The sequence below is a fragment of the Bos indicus x Bos taurus genome, chromosome 3, assembly GCF_003369695.1.
Source record: "Bos indicus x Bos taurus breed Angus x Brahman F1 hybrid chromosome 3, Bos_hybrid_MaternalHap_v2.0, whole genome shotgun sequence".
Lineage (NCBI taxonomy): Eukaryota > Metazoa > Chordata > Mammalia > Artiodactyla > Bovidae > Bos > Bos indicus x Bos taurus.
In genome coordinates, this window is record NC_040078.1 from 107,155,737 (window position 1) to 107,176,328 (window position 20,592).

The window sequence follows — 20,592 nt, forward strand, 5'->3', positions numbered from 1 at the left end:
CACCACCTTTATGGCAGAAAGTGAAGAGGAACTAAAAAGCCTCTTGATGAAAGTGAAAGTGGAGAGTGAAAAAGTTGGCTTAAAGCTCAACATTCAGAAAACAAAGATCATGGCATCCAGTCCCATCACTTCATGGGAAATAGATGGGGAAACAGTGGAAACAGTGGCTGACTTTATTTTTCGGAGCTCCAAAATCACTGAAGATGGTGACTGCAGCCATGAAATTAAAAGACACTTACTCTTTGGAAGGAAAGTTATAACCAACCTAGATAGCATATTCAAAAGCAGAGACATTACTTTGGCAACAAAAGTTCGTCTAGTCAAGGCTATGGTTTTTCCTGTGGCCATGTATGGATGTGAGAATTGGACTGTGAAGAAGGCTGAGCACCGAAGAATTGATGCTTTTGAAGTGTGGTGTTGGAGAAGACTCTTGAGAGTCCCTTGGACTGCAAGGAGATCCAACCAGTCCATTCTGAAGGAGATCAGCCCTGGGATTTCTTTGGAAGGAATGATGCTAAAGCTGAAACTCCAGTACTTTGGCCACCTCATGCGAAGAGTTGACTCATTGGAAAAGACTCTGATGCTGGGAGGGATTAGGGGCAGGAGGAGAAGGGGACGACAGAGGATGAGATGGCTGGATGGCATCACTGACTCGATGGACGTGAGTCTGAGTGAACTCTGGGAGTTGGTGATGGACAGGGAGGCCTGGTGTGCTGTGATTCATGGGGTCGCAAAGAGCTGGACACGACTGAGCGAATGAGCTGAACTGACCTGAGTATTCCATTGTATACATGTACCGCATCTTCTTTATCCATTCATGTGTCGATGGACACTTAGTTTGTTTCCATGTCTTGGCTATTGTGAATAGTGCTGCTATGAACATAGGGGTGCATGCATTTTTCGAATTATAGTTTTCTTCAGCTGTATGCTCAGGAGTGGAATTGCTGGATCACATGGTAAGTCTGTTTTTAGCTTTTTAAGGAACTGCCATATTGTTCTTCATATTGTCTGTACCAACTTACATTCCCATCAAGACAGTAGGAGGGTTTCTCTTTTTCCATACCCTCTTCAGCATTTGTTGCTTGTAGACTTTTTAGTGATGACCATTCTGACTGGTGTGAGGTGGTACCTTACTGCAGCTTTGATTTGCATTTATTTAATAATTAGAGATGCTGAGCATCTTTTCATGTGGCTATTTGCCATCTGTATGTCTTCTCTGGAGAAATGTCTACTTAGGTCTTCTGTACATGATCTTTAAATGAAATAAGCATCATAATTAGCCTTATGATCCAGAAAGCCTGCTTTTTGTAGCTAGTTCAGTTCAGTTCAGTTCATTCGCTCAGTCGTGTCCAACTCTTTGCGACCCCATGAATTGCAGCATGCCAGGCCTCCCTGTCCATCACCAACTCCCGGAGTTGACTCAGACTCATGTCCATCGAGTCAGTGATGCCATCCAGCCATCTCATCCTCTGTCATCCCCTTCTCCTCCTGCCCCCAATCCCTCCCAGCATCAGAGTCTTTTCCAATGAGTCAACTCTTCATATGAGGTGGCCAAAGTACTGGAGTTTCAGCTTTAGCATCATTCTTTCCAAAGAACACCCAGGACAGATCTCCTTTAGAATGGACTGGTTGGATCTCCTTGCAATCCAAGGGACTCTCAAGAGTCTTCTCCAACACCACAGTTCAAAAGAATCCATTCTTTGGCGCTCAGCTTTCTTCACAGTCCAACTCTCACATCCATACGTGACCACAGGAAAAACCATAGCCTTGACTAGATGAACCTTTGTTGGCAAAGTAATGTCTCTGCTTTTGAATATGCTATCTAGGTTGGTCATAACTTTCCTTCCAAAGAGTAAGTGTCTTTTAATTTCATGGCTGCAGTCACCATCTGCAGTGATTTTGGAGCCCAGAAAAATAAAGTCTGACACTGTTTCTACTGTTTCCCCATCTATTTCCCATGAAGTGTTGGGACCAGATGCCATGATCTTCGTTTTCTGAATGTTGAGCTTTAAGCCAACTTTTTCACTCACCTCTTTCACTTTCATCAAGAGGCTTTTGAGTTCCTCTTCACTGTCTGCCATAAGGGTGGTATCATCTGTATATCTGAGCTTATTGATATTTCTCCTGGCAATCTTGATTCCAGCTTGTGCTTCTTCCAGCCCAGTGTTTCTCATTTTGTAGCTAAGAAAGACTAAATTGTTTTCCTTTTTCCCTCTTTAGAGACAATTTTATGTGAAAATAATCTATGTATTGCCCACATATGCAATTCAAAAACAATGACCAGTTTTTAAAAATTAAAAAAAAAAATTAAATAGGTACTGGAGTCCTGGGAAAATAAAGCTTATTCTACTAGGAGTCTCAACTAAGAATTAACTATTCCCAGGATTTCCTGTGTGGTCCAGTGGCTAAGACTCTATGCTCCCAAAGGAGGGGGCCTGGGTTTGATCCCTGGTCAGGGAACTAGATCCCACATGCTGTAACTAGGATTCAATGCAACCAAATAAAATAAATGAAATATATTTTTTAAAAAAGAATTAAATATTTCCCAAAGTGGAAATTATATAGTGCTATTTCAGGAACAGGCTATTCAACTGATCCCCATTATTCACAAATGCCTACCATAATATTACTACTCAAGCCAGATCAAAACAGTCCAACATAATTAGGCCTCAATATATCAAACCATTATGTTCTTCTAAGATGCTAATAAACCAAAATTGGAAATACTAAAATCAAAAGAAGAGATACTGCCTGAGGGTAGTTATCGTACAGATTGCTAGTTCCTTGATTTATCCTTTCTAGAACATTAAGGGAATATTTTACTGCAAAGAAAATTTTATTTTATATATTACTTGTCATGAATTTGTCATTAGTTACTATATAAATTGCAACCACCCTCTTCCAACAATACGAGAGACAAGTCTACACATGGACATTACCAGGTGGTCAATATTGAAATCAGATTGATTATATTCTTTGCAGCTGATGATGGAGAAGCTCTATACAATCAGCAAAAACAAGATTGGGAACTGACTGTGGCTCAGATCATGAACTCCTTATTGCCAAATTCAGACTTAAGTTGAAGAAAGTAGGAAAAACCACTAGACCATTCAGGTATGCCCTAAATCAAATCCCTTACAATTATACAGTGGAAGTGAGAAATAGATTCAAGGAATTAGATCTGATAGACAGAGTGCCTGAACAACTATGGATGGAGGTTTATAACATTGTACAGGAGGCTGTGATCAAAATCATCCCCAAGAAAAAGAAATGCAAAAAGGCAAAATGGTTGTCTGAGGAGGCCATACAAATAGCTGAGAAAAGAAGAGAAGCGAAAGGCAAAGAAGAAAAGGAAAGATATATCCATCTGAATGCAGAGTTCCAAAGAATAGCAAGGTGAGATAAGAAAGCCTTACTAAGTGATAAATGCAAAGAAACAGGAAATCAATGGATGGGGAAAGCCTAGAGATCTCTTCAAGAAAATTAGACATACCAAGGGAACATTTCATATGAAGATGGGCACAATAAAAGACAGAAATAGTATGGACCTAACAGAAGCAGAAGATATTAAGAAGAGATGGCAAGAACACACAGAAGAACTATACAAAAAAGATCTTAATGACCCAGATAACCACGATGGTGTGATCATCACTCACCTAGAGTCAGACATCCTGGAATGTGAAGTCAAGTGGGCCTTAGGAAGCATCACTATGAACATAGCTCGTGGAGGTGATGGAATTCCAGTTGAGCTATTTCAAACCCTAAAAGATGATGCTGTGAAAGTGCTGCACTCAATATGCCAGCAAATTTGGAGAACTCAGCAGTGGCCACAGGACTGGAAAAGGTCAGTTTTCATTCCAATCCCAAAGAAAGGCAATGCCAAAGAATGTTCAAACTACCACACAATTGGACTCATCTCACACACTAGCAAAGTAATGCCCAAAATTCTCCAAGCCAGGCTTCAACAGTATGTGAACTGTGAACTTCCAGATGTTCAAGCTGGATTTAGGAAAGGCAGAGGAACTGGATATCAAATTGCCAACATCTGTTGTATCATAGAGAAAGCAAGAGAATTCCAGAAAAATGTCTACTTCACTGACTATGCTAAAGCCTTTGACTGTGTGGACCACAATAAACTGTGGAAAATTCTGAAAGAGATGGGAATACCAGACCATCTTACCTGCCTCCTGAGAAATCTGTATGCAGGTCAGGAAGCAACAGTTAGAACTGGACATGGAAAAAGAGACTGGTTCCAAATTGGGAAAGGAGTACATCAAGGCTGTATATTGTCACCTTGCATATTTAACTTATATGCAGAGTACATCATGTGAAATGCCGGGCTGGATGAAGCACAAGGCGGAATCAAGATTGCCAGGAGAAATGTCGATAACCTCAAATATGCAGATGATATCACCCTTTTGGCAGAAAGTGAAGAGGAACTAAAAAGCTTCTTGATGAAAGTGAAAGAGGAGAGTGAAAAAATTGGCTTAAAACTCAACATTCAAAAAACTAAAATCATGGCATCAGGTCCCATCACGTCAAGGCAAATAGATGGGTAACAATGGAATCAGTGACAGACTTTATTTTGGGGGTTCCAAAATCACTGCTGATGATGACTGCAGTCATGAAATTAAAAGATGCTTCCTCTTTGAAAGAAAAGCTATGACCAACCTAGACAGCATATTAAAAAGCAGAGACATTACTTTGCCAACAAAGGTCCATCTAGTCAAAGCTATGGTTTTTCCAGTAGTCATGTATGGATGTCGGAGTTGGACCATAAAGAAGGTTAAGCGCCGAAGAATTGATGCTTTGAACTGTGGTGTTGGAGAAGATGCTTGAGAGTCCCTTGGACTGCAAGGAGATCCAACCAGTCAATCCTAAAGGAAATCAGTCCTGAATATTCATTGCAAGGAGTGATGTTGAAGATGAAGCTCCAATACTTTGGCCACCTGATGCGAAGAACTGACTCATTGAAAAAGACCCTGATACTGGGAAAGATTGAGGGCAGGAGGAGAAGGGGATGACAGAGGATGAGATGGTTGGATGGCATCACTGACTCAATGGATATGAGCTTGGGTAAGCTCCGGGAGTTGGTGATGGACAGGGAGGCCTGGCGTACTGCAGACCATGGGGTCGCAGAGTCGGACACAACTGAGCGACTGAACTGGACTGAACTATATAAATGCTGTCTACTGCCATCAACCAAATGGCATGGCCATTTTGTGTCCACAGTTCACTTCTGTATTTACAAACATAATTTTCATGAATTACAGAAGTGTATCTCTCAGTGAAGGTTTAATATTGAGATGCATCCATACTACCTGCTGTCCCACAGATAACGCTGTAGGAGAGAAGTACTTTCATCCATTTCTGAGTGATCTTATGTGAAAAAATCAATAATTTAGAAGTTCTATGCCTCCATAGGAGATTTCCAGATTCACTTAAAGAAATGGTTTCAAGCAGTAAGAGTTTTAAGAAACATCTTCCATGTCAACATCCTGTTGTAAATTCTGTACCTTTTTGTTTTCCTGCTACTTTCCTTCACCTGAAAGAAGGGCCCAGATAAGATGGATGCTTGGCTTGACTGCTTTAATGTTCTGAACTTTACGTAGTTTTTTATTTTTCTTCAACTTGTTCATTATAAATTTAGCTTGGCATTTCTGTTTGATCTCTTCAACTCTCTTCATCACATCAGTGGTTTTATTCCATAGCTCTTCCTGTTATTTGACAGTGAGATCTATGGAATACGTTTTTCAAATTCAAGTGAATTACCGCTGTGAGTTCTATATAGTTGCTATCTGGAATGCTTTAGTCTGTCTGATCTTGTGAGGATTTCATTCTTTTTTAAGTATTTATAACACTTGGTTTTACAGAATCTGAACACCTTTGGAAACAAACATGATGCTGTGGCCTGGGTGGGCAAACAGGGCTGAACAGAAATAACACTTCTCAGTCTGCTTGTTGAACTCGCATGGGGATGTGCAGGCTTAAGATGAAATGACATAGCCCTGCCACAGAAAGTGCTTCTCCAAGACAGACTAAATTTCAAGCTCATTTAGCTGACATGAAATCTGTGGAATTCAGGTAAATAGGTAGGTGATGCTCGCTTTGGCAGTGTATATACTAAAATGGGAACAATACAGAGAAGATTAGCATGGCCTGAATGATGCTCAATGATTTTTGTGCTCAATGATGACACAAAAATTCATGAAGTGTTCCATATTTAAAAAAAAAAAGAAACATTGCATTAGTCAGAACAGTCTAAATGTTCTGCAACAAAATGGTCCTTAGTTCTTTACTTACTTCGAAATATTTAAGCAAATGATCTAAATGAGAAAATACTATAAAGCCTCTTCCAGAAAAATTTATAGAAATCTTTTTAATTGACCTTGATTTATACTTGTTTTTTTTTTCCCTTAAACACACAAGCACAGAGTCTCCTATAAGAAAGGACTATTAGGCTTAATTTGCTTGAGGACACTGAGATGTTAATAGAGCTTCCCAGGTGGCATTAGTGGTAAAGAACCCACCTGCCAATGCAAGAGAGGTAAGAGACATGGGTTCAATCCCTGGGTTAGGTAGATCCCCTGGAGAAGTGCATGGCAACCCACTCCAGTATTCTTGCCTGGAGAATCCTATGGACAGAGGAGCCTGGCTGGCTATAGTCCTTAGGGTCGCAGAGAGTTGGACACGACTGAAGCGACTTAGCATGCATGCCCTCACTGAGATATTGATAAACTTTGAATTCCTAAGTATCTTCTACTATATTTCATTTTGCATGTAACTTTCATCCTATCAGTCTAGGAAAAGTCTTTTTTTTTGTTTTGTTTTAGTTTTTGACTCTTCAACCACAAACCTAGAGAACATGGTTCACTTAAAGAATGAAATGTAGAATAGATGGAATCCATTTTTGCTTATAAATAGTCTGATAGAAAATGAGGGCAGAGCCATCTTTCAAGGTGTAATCAAGACAGAACTTCAAGGAATCCTGGAGCAATAGTAACTTGCCAAGAAAATTCAAGACACTTTCATTAACTCTCAATATTCTTTATTCTTTAGTCCCATCAATTGTATGTACATATTATTTTCCAGATTATTATGTCATAGACTGAGGTGAGAGGAAAATATTTGTTTTCAATATAGTCCAACAACTTTGGTAGCTAGGCTCCAAGATGGTACCCAATAATCCTCTCCTTTTGATATTTATTTATTTTTTATTTAAAAAATGTTACAACCAAAAGGTATTAAACACCCCAAGTGTCCATCAGTTGATATATGGATAAAATATAGTAATTCTATACAAGGGAATATTTTTTCAGAAAAAAAATTTCCCAGTTTTATTGAGAGCTGATTGACATGTAATACTGTGCAAGCTTAAGGGATATAACTTGATAATTTGGTATGCCTATATATTGCAAGGGCTTCCCTCATAGCTCAGTTGTTAAAGAATCTGCCTGCAATGCAGGAAACCCTGGTTCGATTCCTGAGTTGTGAAGATCCCCTGGAGAAGGAAATGGCAATCTACTCTAGTATTCTTGCCTGGAGAATCCCACAGGCAGAGGAGCCTGGCAGGCTACAGTCCATGGGGTTACAAGAGTTGGACATGACTTAGCAACTAAACCACCACCATATATTGCAAAATGACTGTCACAATAATTTTCTTAATAATTTAGTTAACACCTCTTAAACTACATAATTACTTTTTGTGCATGTATGGGAGGTGGGAATATTTAAGATTTACTCTGGCCTTGTGATATTCATTCTCTTGTGTTCTTGCCCTCCACATTTAATAAAGACTGACTTGTGAGATCTTTAGAATTCTCCCAAAGTGATAGTATGAACCTACTGAGTGTAGGTCATAAAGTAGGTCTTCCGCTTTAGTCTCTTGGGAAACTTGCTTTTGAGGAACAAGTCACTATTTTATGAAGATTCTAAGTAACTCTGGGAGATACTCACATGGAAAGGAACTGAGGCCTCCTACCAACAGCTGACACCAACTTTCCCATTTGGAAGCAGATCCCTAACCCCAGTCAAGCTTTCAGACGACTACAACTCTAGTTGACATCTCAATTGCAACCTCATGAAAGATTCTGAACTTCCCTGCCAAATTGCTCCTGCATTCCTGATCCACAGGAACTGTGAGATGCAATAGTTTATTGTTGTTTTATGCCACTAAATTTGGGGGTAATTTGTTATATAGCAATAGATAATTAATATACTCTCCATTTTCAAGAATAATGACAGAAACCCTCAGGAAAGCAAGGACCTCAGGCTGACAACCATAAGGAACTGAACTCTGCCGACATTCAGTGAACTTCAGATGAGATTGTATCCCTTTTGGACACCTTGATTGTGTCCCACTTCAACACTGTGAGATACTGAGCAGATGACTCAGCTAACCTGTAGCCATACTCCTTACTCACGGGAACTGTGAGATAATAAATTTGTGTTGTTCTAAAAAAGAAGAGTAATGGTAATCAGGGGAGCCTAGCCGTAATGTGGTCTGTAACAGTATAACAAAATTGCCATCTCCAAATTTATCCCCAAAGATGTATTAAAAAATAGTGCATTTATTTTGTAAGTAAATTTGGGGGAAAATATCCTATTTAGTCCATAAAACTATTCCAAGAAGGCATTGCTAGTTGAGGGGAACTATTTAGCAGATATTATGGAAAATGTCACAGGAAAGAGGTCTGACAAGCTTGGGAAGTACCAAGTGAAGCAAAGTTGAACAGACTTCTCTGTTTGATACCGGACTTCTTAGAGCCTCATGATGCTGACATGCACTGTGACTCTTCAAGGGAGGATTATAATATGAAACACTTCCTTTGTTTAATTAACTAAGAAACCCCTTTTTTGGGACTCATCTAATGAGACTAAAATTTGTGGAATATACTTGGGACACTGGCCAAAGAGAAATGACCCATACCGTACAATCTCCCTATTATCAATATTGTCATTCAGAACCTTCTGAGATAACTGTGTCTGCTTCAAGTATATAGAACAAATAGAAGTTTAAATTTTTTCCTGTATAATCTACATTAGAAAATAATCTGATAAAAATGCATATAAAACCAAATCACGTGGCTGTCGAGTTGAAATTAACACAACATTGTAAATTAACAGTACTTCAATTTGTAAAGAAAGCTTTAAATTTTATAAAACTGCAAAACATGGCAATAGAAAAATGAAATCATAGAAGTCTGCAAAGAAAATGGAGATATTATGAACAGCCTGGGCTTCTGTGGTGGCTCAGACGGTAAAGAATTTGCCTGCAATGGGGAGACCTGGGTTCAGTCTCTGGGTTGGGAAGATCCCTTGAAGAAGAGAATGGCTACCCACTCCAGTATTCTTGTGTGGAGAATTCCATGGACAGAAGAACCTGTAAAATGTCTTTTGCTGGGCAAAGACAGTCTCTTCAATAAATGGTGCTGGGAAAACTGGACAGCTACATGTAAAACAATGAAATTAGAATACTTCCTAACACCATACACAAATATAAACTACAAATGGATTAAAGACCTAAATGTAAGACCAGAAACTATGAAACTCTTAGAGGAAAACATAGGCAGAACACTTGATGACATAAATCAAAGCGAGATCCTCTATGACCCACCTCCTAGAGTAACGGAAATAAAAGCAAAAGTAAACAAGTTGGACCTGATTAAACTTAAAAGCTTTTGCACAGCAAACGAAACTATAAGCAAGGTGAAAAGACAATCCTCAGAATGAGAGATAATAATAGCAAATGAAACAACTGACAAAGGATTAATTTCCAAAATATACAAGCAGCTCATACAACTCAATACCAGAAAAACAAACAACCCAATCAAAAAGTGGGGAAAAGATCTAAACAGACATTTCTCCAAAGAAGACATACGGATGGCTAACAAACACATGAAAAGATGCTCAATGTCGCTCATTAGTAAAAAAAATGCAAATCAAAACTACAATGAGATATCACCTCACACGGATCAGAATGGCCCTCATCAAAAAGTCTACAAACAATAAATGCTGGAGAGGGTGTGGAGAAAAGGGAACCCTCTTGCAGTGTTGGTGGGAATGGAAATTGATACAGCCACTATGGAAGACGGTATGGAGATTCCTTAAAACCTAGAAATAAAACCACCATATGACCCAGCAATCCCAGTCCTACTCATATACCCTGAGGAAACCAAGTTGAAAGAGACACATGTATCCTATTGTGCACTGCAGCACTATTTACGATAGCTAGAACATGGAAGCAACCTAGATGTCCATTGACAGATGATGAATGGATAAAGAAGTTGTGGTACATATACACAATGTAACAATGCTCAGCCATAAAAATAAACACATTTGAGTCAGTTCTAATGAGTTGGATGAGGAAAATCCCATGGATGGAGGAGTCTAGGAGGCTGCAGTCCATGGGGTTGCTGAGGGTCGGACACGACTGAGCGACTTTGCTTTCACTTTTTGCTTTCACTTTTAACTTTCACTGCATTGGAGAAGGAAATGGCAACCCACTCCAGTGTTCTTGCCTTGAGAATCCCAGGGACAGGGGAGCCTGGTGGGCTACCGTCTATGGGGTCGCACAGAATCAGACACGACTGAAGTGACTTAGCAGCAGCAGACCCTATTATACAGAGTGAAGTGAGTCAGAAAGAGAAAGATAAAGATCATTTTCTAATGCATATATACAGAATCTAGAAAAATGGTACTGAAAAATGTATTTACAGGGCAACAATGGAGAAATAGATACAGAGAAGGGACTTATCAACATGGGGAGAGGGGAGGAGAGGGAGGAGAGATGTATGGAAAGAGTAACATGGAAACTTACATAACCATGTGTAAAATAGATAGTCAACAGGAATTTGCTGTATGGCTCAGGAAACTCAAATAGGGGCTCTGTATCAACCTAGAGGGGTGGGATGGGGAGGGAGATGGGAGGGAGGTTCAAAAGGGAGGGGATATATGTACATCTATGGCTTTATTTTTCTGGGCTCCAAAATCACTGCAGATGGTGACTGCAGCCATGAAATTAAAAGACGCTTACTCCTTGGAAGGAAAGTTATGACCAACCTAGATAGCATATTCAAAAGCAGAGACATTACTTTGCCAACAAAGGTTCGTCTAGTCAAGACTATGGTTTTTCCTGTGGTCATGTATGGATGTGAGAGTTGGACTGTGAAGAAGGCTGAGCGCCGAAGAATTGATGCTTTTGAAGTGTGGTGTTGGAGAAGACTCTTGAGAGTCCCTTGGACTGCAAGGAGATCCAACCAGTCCATTCTGAAGATCAGCCCTGGGATTTCTTTGGAAGGAATGATGCTAAAGCTGAAACTCCAGTACTTTGGCTACCTCATGCTAAGAATTGACTCATTGGAAAAGACTCTGATGCTGGGAGGGATTAGGGGCAGGAGGAGAAGGGGACGACAGAGGATGAGATGGCTGGATGGCATCACTGACTTGATGGACATGAGTCTCAGTGAACTCCGGGAGTTGGTGATGGACAGGGAGGCCTGGTGTGCTGTGATTCATGGGGTCGCAAAGAGTCGGACACGACTGAGCGACTGATCTGATCTGATCTGATGGCTGATTCATGTTGAGGTTTGACAGAAAACAGCAAAATTTGTAAAGCAATTATCCTTCAATAAAAAATAAATAAATTTTAAAAATGTATTTTGCCCATTTTTCTGTTTGGTTGCTTTTCGTTTCATTCTCTTTGATAAAAAGCCATTCATTTTAAAGTGGCTAAATTCATCAATCTTCTCCTTAACGCTATGCATTTATTTACATCTTTAAGAAATTCTTCTTAGCCAAAGTTATTAAAGACATTTTGCTATATTTTCTTCCAAAGGTTTGGACTTTTTGCCCTATTTGTTTCAGTTCTTTGTATATTTGGAATTTAATTTAAAAATGCTTTTATTTTATTTGTTTGGCTGCAGCAGGTTTTCGTGGCGGCATGTAGAATCTTTAGCTGCAGTTGCAGCATGTAGGATCTAGTTCTCTGACCAGAGGTGGAACCTGAGTCCCCTGCAATGAGAGCATGGAGTCTTAGCCAGTGGACCATGATGGAGGCCCTGAAAAAATGTTTTGAATATTTTCACTGTTTCTAGTAGTAAGCTCCTAATGGTCCTTGAAGGTCCTTGCCACTTAATATTCACACCCTTGAGTAGTTTCCTCCCTCAGTGAATCAGGGTTGGTTTCTATGATGGTAGTAGTGATGCTGTGTGACTTTGAGACTAGATTATAACAGGCATTGTGGCTTCAACCTCAGTACCTTGGGATGTTTGCTCTGGGGTAAATCAGCCACTAGGTTGTGTGAACCCAATCAGCCCTGTGAGGAAATCCACAAGGAAAGGAATGGAGGCCTCCTGCTAACAGGATGTACCAAGTTGCCAACAAGATGACTGAGACACTTAAAGTACATCCTCCAGCCCCAGTCAAGCCTTCAGATGACTGCAGCCTCATTAGAGATTCTGAGGACCATTCAACAAAGCTGCTTTTGAAATTAAATGTAAGAGATAACAAATGCTTGCTGCTAAAACTGAATCATTAAGTTTTGGGGCAATTACTTATATAGCAATAGGTCATTAATACACTATTTAAATATATTATTTCTCTATAAGTACTACTTTCGCTGCATGCCAAAAAATTTGACCTGTAATATTTTAGTTTCAAGTATTTTTTTTTTACTTTTTAAATTGAAGTATAGTTGATTTACAATGGTATGATCTATTTTCTAGTTTCCATGATGATTTCTTCCTTGACCATCAATCATTTGAAAATATGTTTTTTAAATTTCCAGATTTTTAAATTTATCTTTTTGGTATTCTTCTTACATATTTTATTATTCTGATAAAATACACATAATGTGAAATTTGCCATTTGAAGCAATTTTAAATATATGATTCAGTGGTATTGGTTATATTCACCATGTTATAAAACCATCACCAAAAAACTAAGATCATGGCATCTGGTGCCATCACTTCATGGCAAATAGAAGGGGAAAAAGTGGAAGCCGTGACAGATTTTCTTTTCCTAGGCTCCGAAATCACTGTGGACGTTGATTGCAGCCATGAAATTAAAAGATGCTTGCTCCTTGGAAGGAAACCTATGACAAACCTAAACAGACTATTAAAAAGCAGACATCACTTTTCCTACAAAGGTCTGTCTAGCCAAAGCTATGGTTTTTCCAGTAGTCATGTACAGATGTGAGAGTTGAACCATAAAGAAGGCTAAGCACAGAAGAATTGATGCGTTTGAATTGTGGTGCTGGAGAAGAGTCTTAAGAGTCTCTTGGACTGCAAGGAAATCAAATCAGTCAATCCTAAAGAAATCAACCCTGAATATTCATTAGAAGGCCTGATGCTGAAGGTAAAGCTCCAATACTTTGGCCACCTGATGCACAGAGCTGACTCGTTAGAAAAGATCCTGATGCTGGGAAAGGCTGAAGGCAAGAGGAGAAGGTGGAGGCAAAGGATGGGATGGTAAGATAGCATCACTGACTCAATGGACATGAGTTTGAGCAAACTCCAGGAGATAGTGGAGGACAGGGAAGCCTGGTGTGCTGCAGTCCATGGGGTCGCAGAGTTGGACTTGACTTAGTGACTGAACAACAAAACATCAAGAACAAAGAGAAGACTTAAAAAGTAATGAGAATCCACTGAGTTGTACACTTAAAGATGGTTAAAATGGTAAATACTATGTTACGTATATTTTATCAAAAAAAATTCTGAGAAGTTTAACTAAGGTCAGCAGTTCTAAATTAAAACCTTTACCAGTCTCTATAACTTGCAGGCATGTGTGTGTATGTGTGTGTGCACGCACATACTCAGTCATGTCCAACTCCTTGTGACCCCATGGACTGTAGCCTGCCAGGCTCCTCTGCTGATGGAATTTTCCAGACAAGAATAATGGAATGGGTTGCTATTTCCTACTCCAGAGGATCTTCCTGAGCCAAGAGATCAAACCTGCATCTTGTGCATCCTCTGCACTAGCAGGCAGATTCTTTACCACTGAGCCAGGTGGGAAGCCCAAAATATGGAGATGCCGGGGATTGAACCCGGGGCCTCATACATGCAAAGCATGCGCTCTACCACTGAGCTACATCCCCTGACAAACTTTAGTATGGTGAATTTCAATACAGTGATTACAGCCAGGAATCATGCTGCATATACCAATCCTTCCAGTTACCCTATTGTTGGTTTTTCTGGCAGTCAAGGGTTCCTAAATTTCTCTAGTGAAATTAAACAAAGGAAAATATCCAGGATTTTTAGACTCTATTGTTACTTGCCTAGACTTTCAGTCATTGCTATTTGATTTTTCTTGGTTGTACTTTTAATTCCCTCTAATTTATTTCAACAAATTAAACATAATTAAACTACAGTTTATAGTTCAAAATAGCAGTATCTTGGGACTTTCCTGGTGGTCCAGTGGTTAAGAATCCAACTTGCAATGCTGGGGACACAGGTTCAATCCTTGGTCTGGAAAGATCCCACATGGCACGGGACCCCACCCGTAGCCCACTAAATCCTGTGTATCCCAGCTACTGAGCCTAAGCCCCAGAGCCTGGGGGGCTGCAACTACTGAAGCCCAAGCGTCTCGAGTCCATGTTTTACAACAAGAGAAACCACTGCAATGAGAGGCCCAGGCACCACAAGGGAGAGTAGACCCCACTCACTGCAACTAGAGAAAGCCCATGTGCAGCAATGGAGACTCAATGCAGCCAAAATTTTTTTTAATTAAAAAAAAAAACGTATTTCTGATCTTTATGGGTATGTTCCTCTAGCTGGTTGTTTCCGCTTATAGGGATTTGTTTCTTCGAGCAGTCAGAGGCTTTTTAAAAAAATTGTGAGTCATGCTGAAACTTTGTGGGAAATATTTGAGGCCTGAGTTTAATCATATTCTTCAAGAGGAAGTTTGGGTTTGCTTCTCCCAGCTGTCTCTCTGCCCTGCCAACCCAGAAACACTCTAAATTTTCATCTTGGAGTGTTTGGTTCATACAGATAAGGAGAGTATGTCCCAAGGTAAACACGTATAAGTGGAGGCATGGGATAGAGAATTCTCAGGAGAGACGGTTTTGTGTTTATTTTTCACTCTTCTCTGATCCAAGTGAAGATAGGCCTGCATCTCCACTCCCACTTTCCCAGTTTTTATTTTCAGTTTGCTCACTGTCCGCCGAGGCTGTTAGTGGCTTGGGTGCTGGAGAGGCTCAGCCTCGCCCTCTGACTTTATTTTCTGCTCTCTTTAGACCCAAGGTGGTCTTCCCTCTAGCTCAGCTGGTAAAGAGTCTACCTGCAATGCAGGAGACCCCGGTTTGATTCTTGGGTAGGGAAGAATCCCCTGGAGAAGGGATAGGCTACCCACTTCAGTTTTCTTGGGTTTCTCTGGTGGCTCAGATGGTAAAGAATCTACTTATAATTTGGGAGACCTGGGTTCGATCCCTGGGTTGCAAAGATCCCATGGAGGAGGGCCTGGCAAACCTACTCCAGTATTCTGGTTTGGAGAATTCATCACAGTCCATGGGGTTGCAAAGAGTCAGACGTGACTGAGTAACTTTTACTTTTCCTTACCTCCATGGTTCATGAAAACACAGATGCTGGGTCACTAGGAATCTGTATATGGCACTGGTTCAAATATGAGTCTCACACTTGCTTACTCCTGTTTTCTCCTAGAGACGCCTCACATTCCGGTCAAGGTCAGTCATGCATTTACAAGATTTTCTTTTCATTTTATCTAGTTTCTTTTGTTTGCTTTGTTTTTGCCTTTTTTTTTGAAGTGAAGTGAAGTGAAAGTCCTCAGTTATGTCCGACTCTTTGTGACCCCATGGACTCTACAGTTCATGGAATTCTCCAAGCCAGAATACTGGAGTGGGTAGCTGTTCCCTTCTCCAGGGGATTTTCCCAACCCAGGGATCCTACCCAGGTATCCCGCACTGCAGGCGGATTCTTTATCAGCTCCTCTGTATTAGATTTTCTGTACTTTTTCATAGATGAGTATCTTTTTAACAATTTATTTTTCCTTTAGACATAGAATGCTAAAACCCATAAGGAAAGATCACTTATTGGGAGACTTCTCTTTGCAGTTCATCTAACCTGTTTAGGTGGAGGAGGAAATGGCAACCCACCCCAGTATTCTTGCCTGGAGAATCCCATGGACACAGGAGCCTGGCAGGCTGCAGCCCATGGGGTCCCAAAGAGTCGAGTGACTAACACACACTCACTCACACACACACACACACACACACAACCTGCTATCGGGAAACATGCTATCGGGAACCTGGAGGAATACAATGAGTAGCTTGTTGCAGCCTCAATTATACCACTTCTTGTTAGAGCCCAACACCCTGGCCTTAGAGTTGTCCAGGTGGTCACTCTTCATACCTTCAGTGACTCACCTGTACTTTTACCAATTGCTATGGATCAGACAAGGAGCTTGGTAGTCAGAAGCCACAGAGACATGTCCTGACACCTGCTGGTGGCTGAGGGAGTCTTCACCTCAGAAAGGTGGGAACCTCATTTTTGTTGCCCAGTTTGAAAGTTCAGCCTTCATTGTTTCCTACTTCGTGTCATATTTGGGGCATAATTGCATGGATACAAAGATGAAACAGTGAAGGTTACTGTTCTTGAAGAGCTCATCATCTCTTTAGCAGGGAAAGAGAAAGACATGCATCCAGGTATTTACATTGTGGTAGGTGTTATGGTGTGTGTGAGAAAATAGAACATATGCACGGGTCTCTGCAGCCAGTTCCTGGCTCAGCTGCTGAAACCCTTGTAGTTTCTTAATAGATAAGAGCATCTTTCTTTTTAATGGGGCAACTTTGAGTGGGCTCCTGGATGGGGGCTGGTCACCAGAAAGACCAAGCCATGATTAGAAGCTTGGAATTTTCAGCCCTGCCTCCACCCTCACTTCTCTAGTGAGGGTAGAAGGGTTGGAAATGGGAGTTAATAATTGATCACGCCTATACAAGTAAGCTTCTGTAAAATGCCAATAGCATGGGCTTCTGAGAGCTTTCATGCTGGTGAAACAGCCGTATACTGGGAAGGTATGCCCCCTAACTCCATAGAAACAGAAGCTCCTGCTCTTGGGACCCTCCCAGACCTCGCCCTGTATGTCTTCACCTGCCTCTTCATCTGTATCCTTTATCACATAATTTTTTAACAGACTGGTAAATGTGTTTCCGAGTTCTGTGATCCACTGTAGCAAGTTACTCAAATTTGAGTACAGGAATGTGGGAACTTCCAATTTGTAACCAAGTTGTTTAGAAGTCTTGGGTAACCTGTTATTTGGGACTGGCATCTGAAGTGGGGACAGTCTCATGGGACTGAGCCCTTCATCTGTGTGATGTGACACTCTCTTCAGGGCAATCGTGTCAGAACAGAGTTAACTGTAGGACACTCAGCTGGGGTCACAGAGAATTGCTTAGTGGTCACACATCTGGTGACCAGAAGTGTCAGAAGTTGTGTGGCAAGTTCAGAGTGCCATGGAAAAGACTCGTTAACTGTGCATTTCTTCGTAAGGAACTCTCTGTAGCTCCCAGGCTTACTTCTTTTAGTTACAGCTATAAGCAGAGACAAAGTAGAGTCTCCCTTCCCCTATGGCCATTTTTAGGAAAAGGAAACAAATTGGCCCAGCCTGAGTCAAATGTCCTCTTTCTGAGGACATTGAAAAACCAATGAAACAAATTCTGGGCACAGATTACATATACGACAGCCAAAGTTTTGCGGGATGAATGAGGAGGAGCTGGGTGTGGTGAGCTGGAAAGATGCGTGGCCCTTGCCTTCCTATAGCACCCAAACCCAATCAGTCCAATCATCCTGCTATGTTCTTTGCCAGAGCAGCAAAGCCCAGTCCTAAACGCTGGGCTGCCTGGGAATTCCCAGGCAAAAGATCTAGATCTCATGATGTTGGTTGGATGAGGAGGGATGGTGCTGGGTATGCTACTTTACAAAGAAGAAGCCTGGTTCACTGATCTAGAGGGCCATCATATTTATATACAATGGAATACTACTCAGCCATAAAAAAGAATGAAATAATGTTGTTGGTAGCAACATGGATGGAGCTAGAGATTAACATACTAAGTGAAGTAAGTCAGAAATAGACAAATACCATAGGATATCACTTACATATGGAATATAAAGTATGACACAAATAAACTTCTTTGCAGGACAGAAACAGACTTAAAGATATAGAGAGCAGACTTGTTGCCAAGGGGGAGGGAATGGGGGAGGATGGATTGAGAGTTTGGGATTAGCAGATGCAAATTATTATATACAGAATGGATAAAGAAGGCCCTACTGTATAACACAGGGATATTCAGTATCTTCTGATAAGCCATAATGGAAAAGAATATGAAAAAGAATGTATGTGTGTGTGTGTGTGTGTGTGTATATATATATATATAATATATATATTATATATATATAATCACTTTGATGTATAGCAGAAATTACCACAAATTGTAAATTAACTATACTTCAATAAAATAAATTTTAAAAAGGGAAATGAGTATGATTTTGGTGAATTCACCACAGTGCAGGGCCAGGCTCTGAATTTTGCAGATTTAGAAACATTTGTCAATGTTTCAGAACTGACATGATTTGTAGGCACTGATTCATATGAATGGGGTTTCAACAGCAACCAATACACAAATCCTAAATGAGAATTTATTAATTTACAAAATGTATTTAAAGGCATATCAGTCTTCCCCAGGTCTGTTTTTCAAATACCGTTTTGAACCCCAACTAATTGCTGAACCCCAACTAATTGCTGAACCCAGTGCTGGGTGCTGGGGACACAGAGATAAATTAAATACAGGCTTTGGTCTCTGAGAGCTCCCTAACTTATGTGTGTGTTGGGTGTGACCAGACACGTTCCTTCTCTGAAATCACATAGCTTGAGAAACCAAGTCACAGTCAGGAAGCAGCTTGTTGAGGGTGAGACAAGAACAAGGGAGGTTGGTTGGAGGCTGGACTGCTCAATGGTGTCTCTGACAGCCCGGGTCCTGCTTTACTTGGTGGGGAGAACTGGATCCTGGAGTCGAGTTGGCACAGCCACTGTTCCCGTGCAGTTCTGCAACCCAGCACTGCCACTGCTGGCCTCAGATGCTCTTCGCACTTTCATGGCTGCCCACAGTCCCTTAAAGCAGGACCTTTTCTCTGTAGACAGCTCCCATCTTACGGAACATCTCCCCTAGATCTGGGAGCTGAACGGTGTTGGTGGCATTCCCCATGAGTCTCATCCATTTCCCATTGATCTCACCAACATGTCACTTAGGACAGGAGCTGCCCTGAGGGCCCCTCAACCTTGCCTCCTTGTTAATCTGTGTTCTTTTTATTTAAGGGTGCAGGCTCCAGAGTGCACGTGCTCAGTAGTTACAGCACCCAGGCTTGGGATCTTTGTTTCCTGACCCTGGATCAAACGCACGTCCCCTGCATTGGAAGAAGGATTCTTAACCACTGGACCACCAGGGAAGTCTCCACGTATGTGTGTTGTTCTGATTGGACTCTCCATACTCCTCTGTGAGCCTCTACATTACTTTGGTCAAGTTTCTCTCCTCTCAATAGTTTTTTCAAACATTTGACAATTCCTTGCAATCTTCCATCCAACCTTTATCCCTCTAACTCCTAACAGGTGACTGTGCCGCCTACTTTAGTTAGGAAATAGGGCTGGGGTGCTACCCCCTTAAGCTCCTAAGAAAAGGCTCAGCGATCCATCTTTAGTGCTTTAGGGCATCTCCCAGGTACAGCTGCTATTTCTGTACCACTCCTAAATATCTTTTTTCCAGCTGTTTGGTTCCCTTGTGTGAGATAATAGAAAACATATATATATATTGGTCTCTGTCCCAGGTTCCTGGTTTAGAGAGAGCGCCTAAAAGTCTTGTAATTTCCCAAGTGATAAGAGCGCTGCCAGCATCTTTTTGTTCTAATATTTGGTTTTTGACTCTGTCCCTGACACAAGGCTCTTAAAACACTTGTAAAACTTCTCAGTCCAGATAAGAGCACAATGAACATCTTTTGTTTTAATGAGGCCACTCTGGGTGAGCTCCTGAATGGGAGTTCGTCACTAGAAAGACCAAGCCAGGCAGTATTAGAAGATTGAAATTTTCTATAGTCTGACAGGATAGAGGGGCTGGACATGGAGTTAATAATTGATCATCCCTATGTGAGGAGGTCTCCATAAAATCCCAACATTAGGAGTTCAGGGACTTTCCAGGTTGGTAAACGCATCCACCTTTGGGTAGGGTGTTGCATCCCAACTCCACGAGGACAGACACTCCTGTGCTTGGTAACCATCCAGACCTCACCCTAGATGTCAGGAAGGGAACACAGGAACCTCTGATGTGTAGCTAAGTTGGACGAAAGTTATGGGTGACCTGGGGACCTACTTCTTGCAATTGGCTTCTAAAGTGGGCAGCAGTTTGAGCCCTTCACCTAGGGCATCTGACATTCACTTCAGGTAGATTGTGTCAGAACTGAGTTAAACTGGAGGACACCCAGCTGCTATTGCAGAATTGTTTGGGGTGGGTTAAACCCACACACCTGGTGTCAGAAGTGTTGGATGGTATTCCTATGTGAGTAAAGAAGAAACACAGGAGGGAAGACTGTTTTT

The 20,592-nt window shown here is 41.1% G+C and overlaps 1 non-coding gene and 2 pseudogenes across 1 annotated transcript; 1 reads left to right on the top strand and 2 right to left on the bottom strand.

Moving 5' to 3' along the window:
• Nucleotides 1-5,471: 5,471 nt before the first annotated feature.
• On the bottom strand, nt 5,472-15,560 carry LOC113890362 (annotated as a pseudogene).
• LOC113890588 lies at nt 6,104-6,227 on the top strand (annotated as a pseudogene).
• On the bottom strand, nt 14,024-14,095 carry TRNAA-UGC. Its single transcript has one exon. It is a non-coding gene; the product is annotated as a tRNA-Ala (tRNA).
• Nucleotides 15,561-20,592: the final 5,032 nt, after the last annotated feature.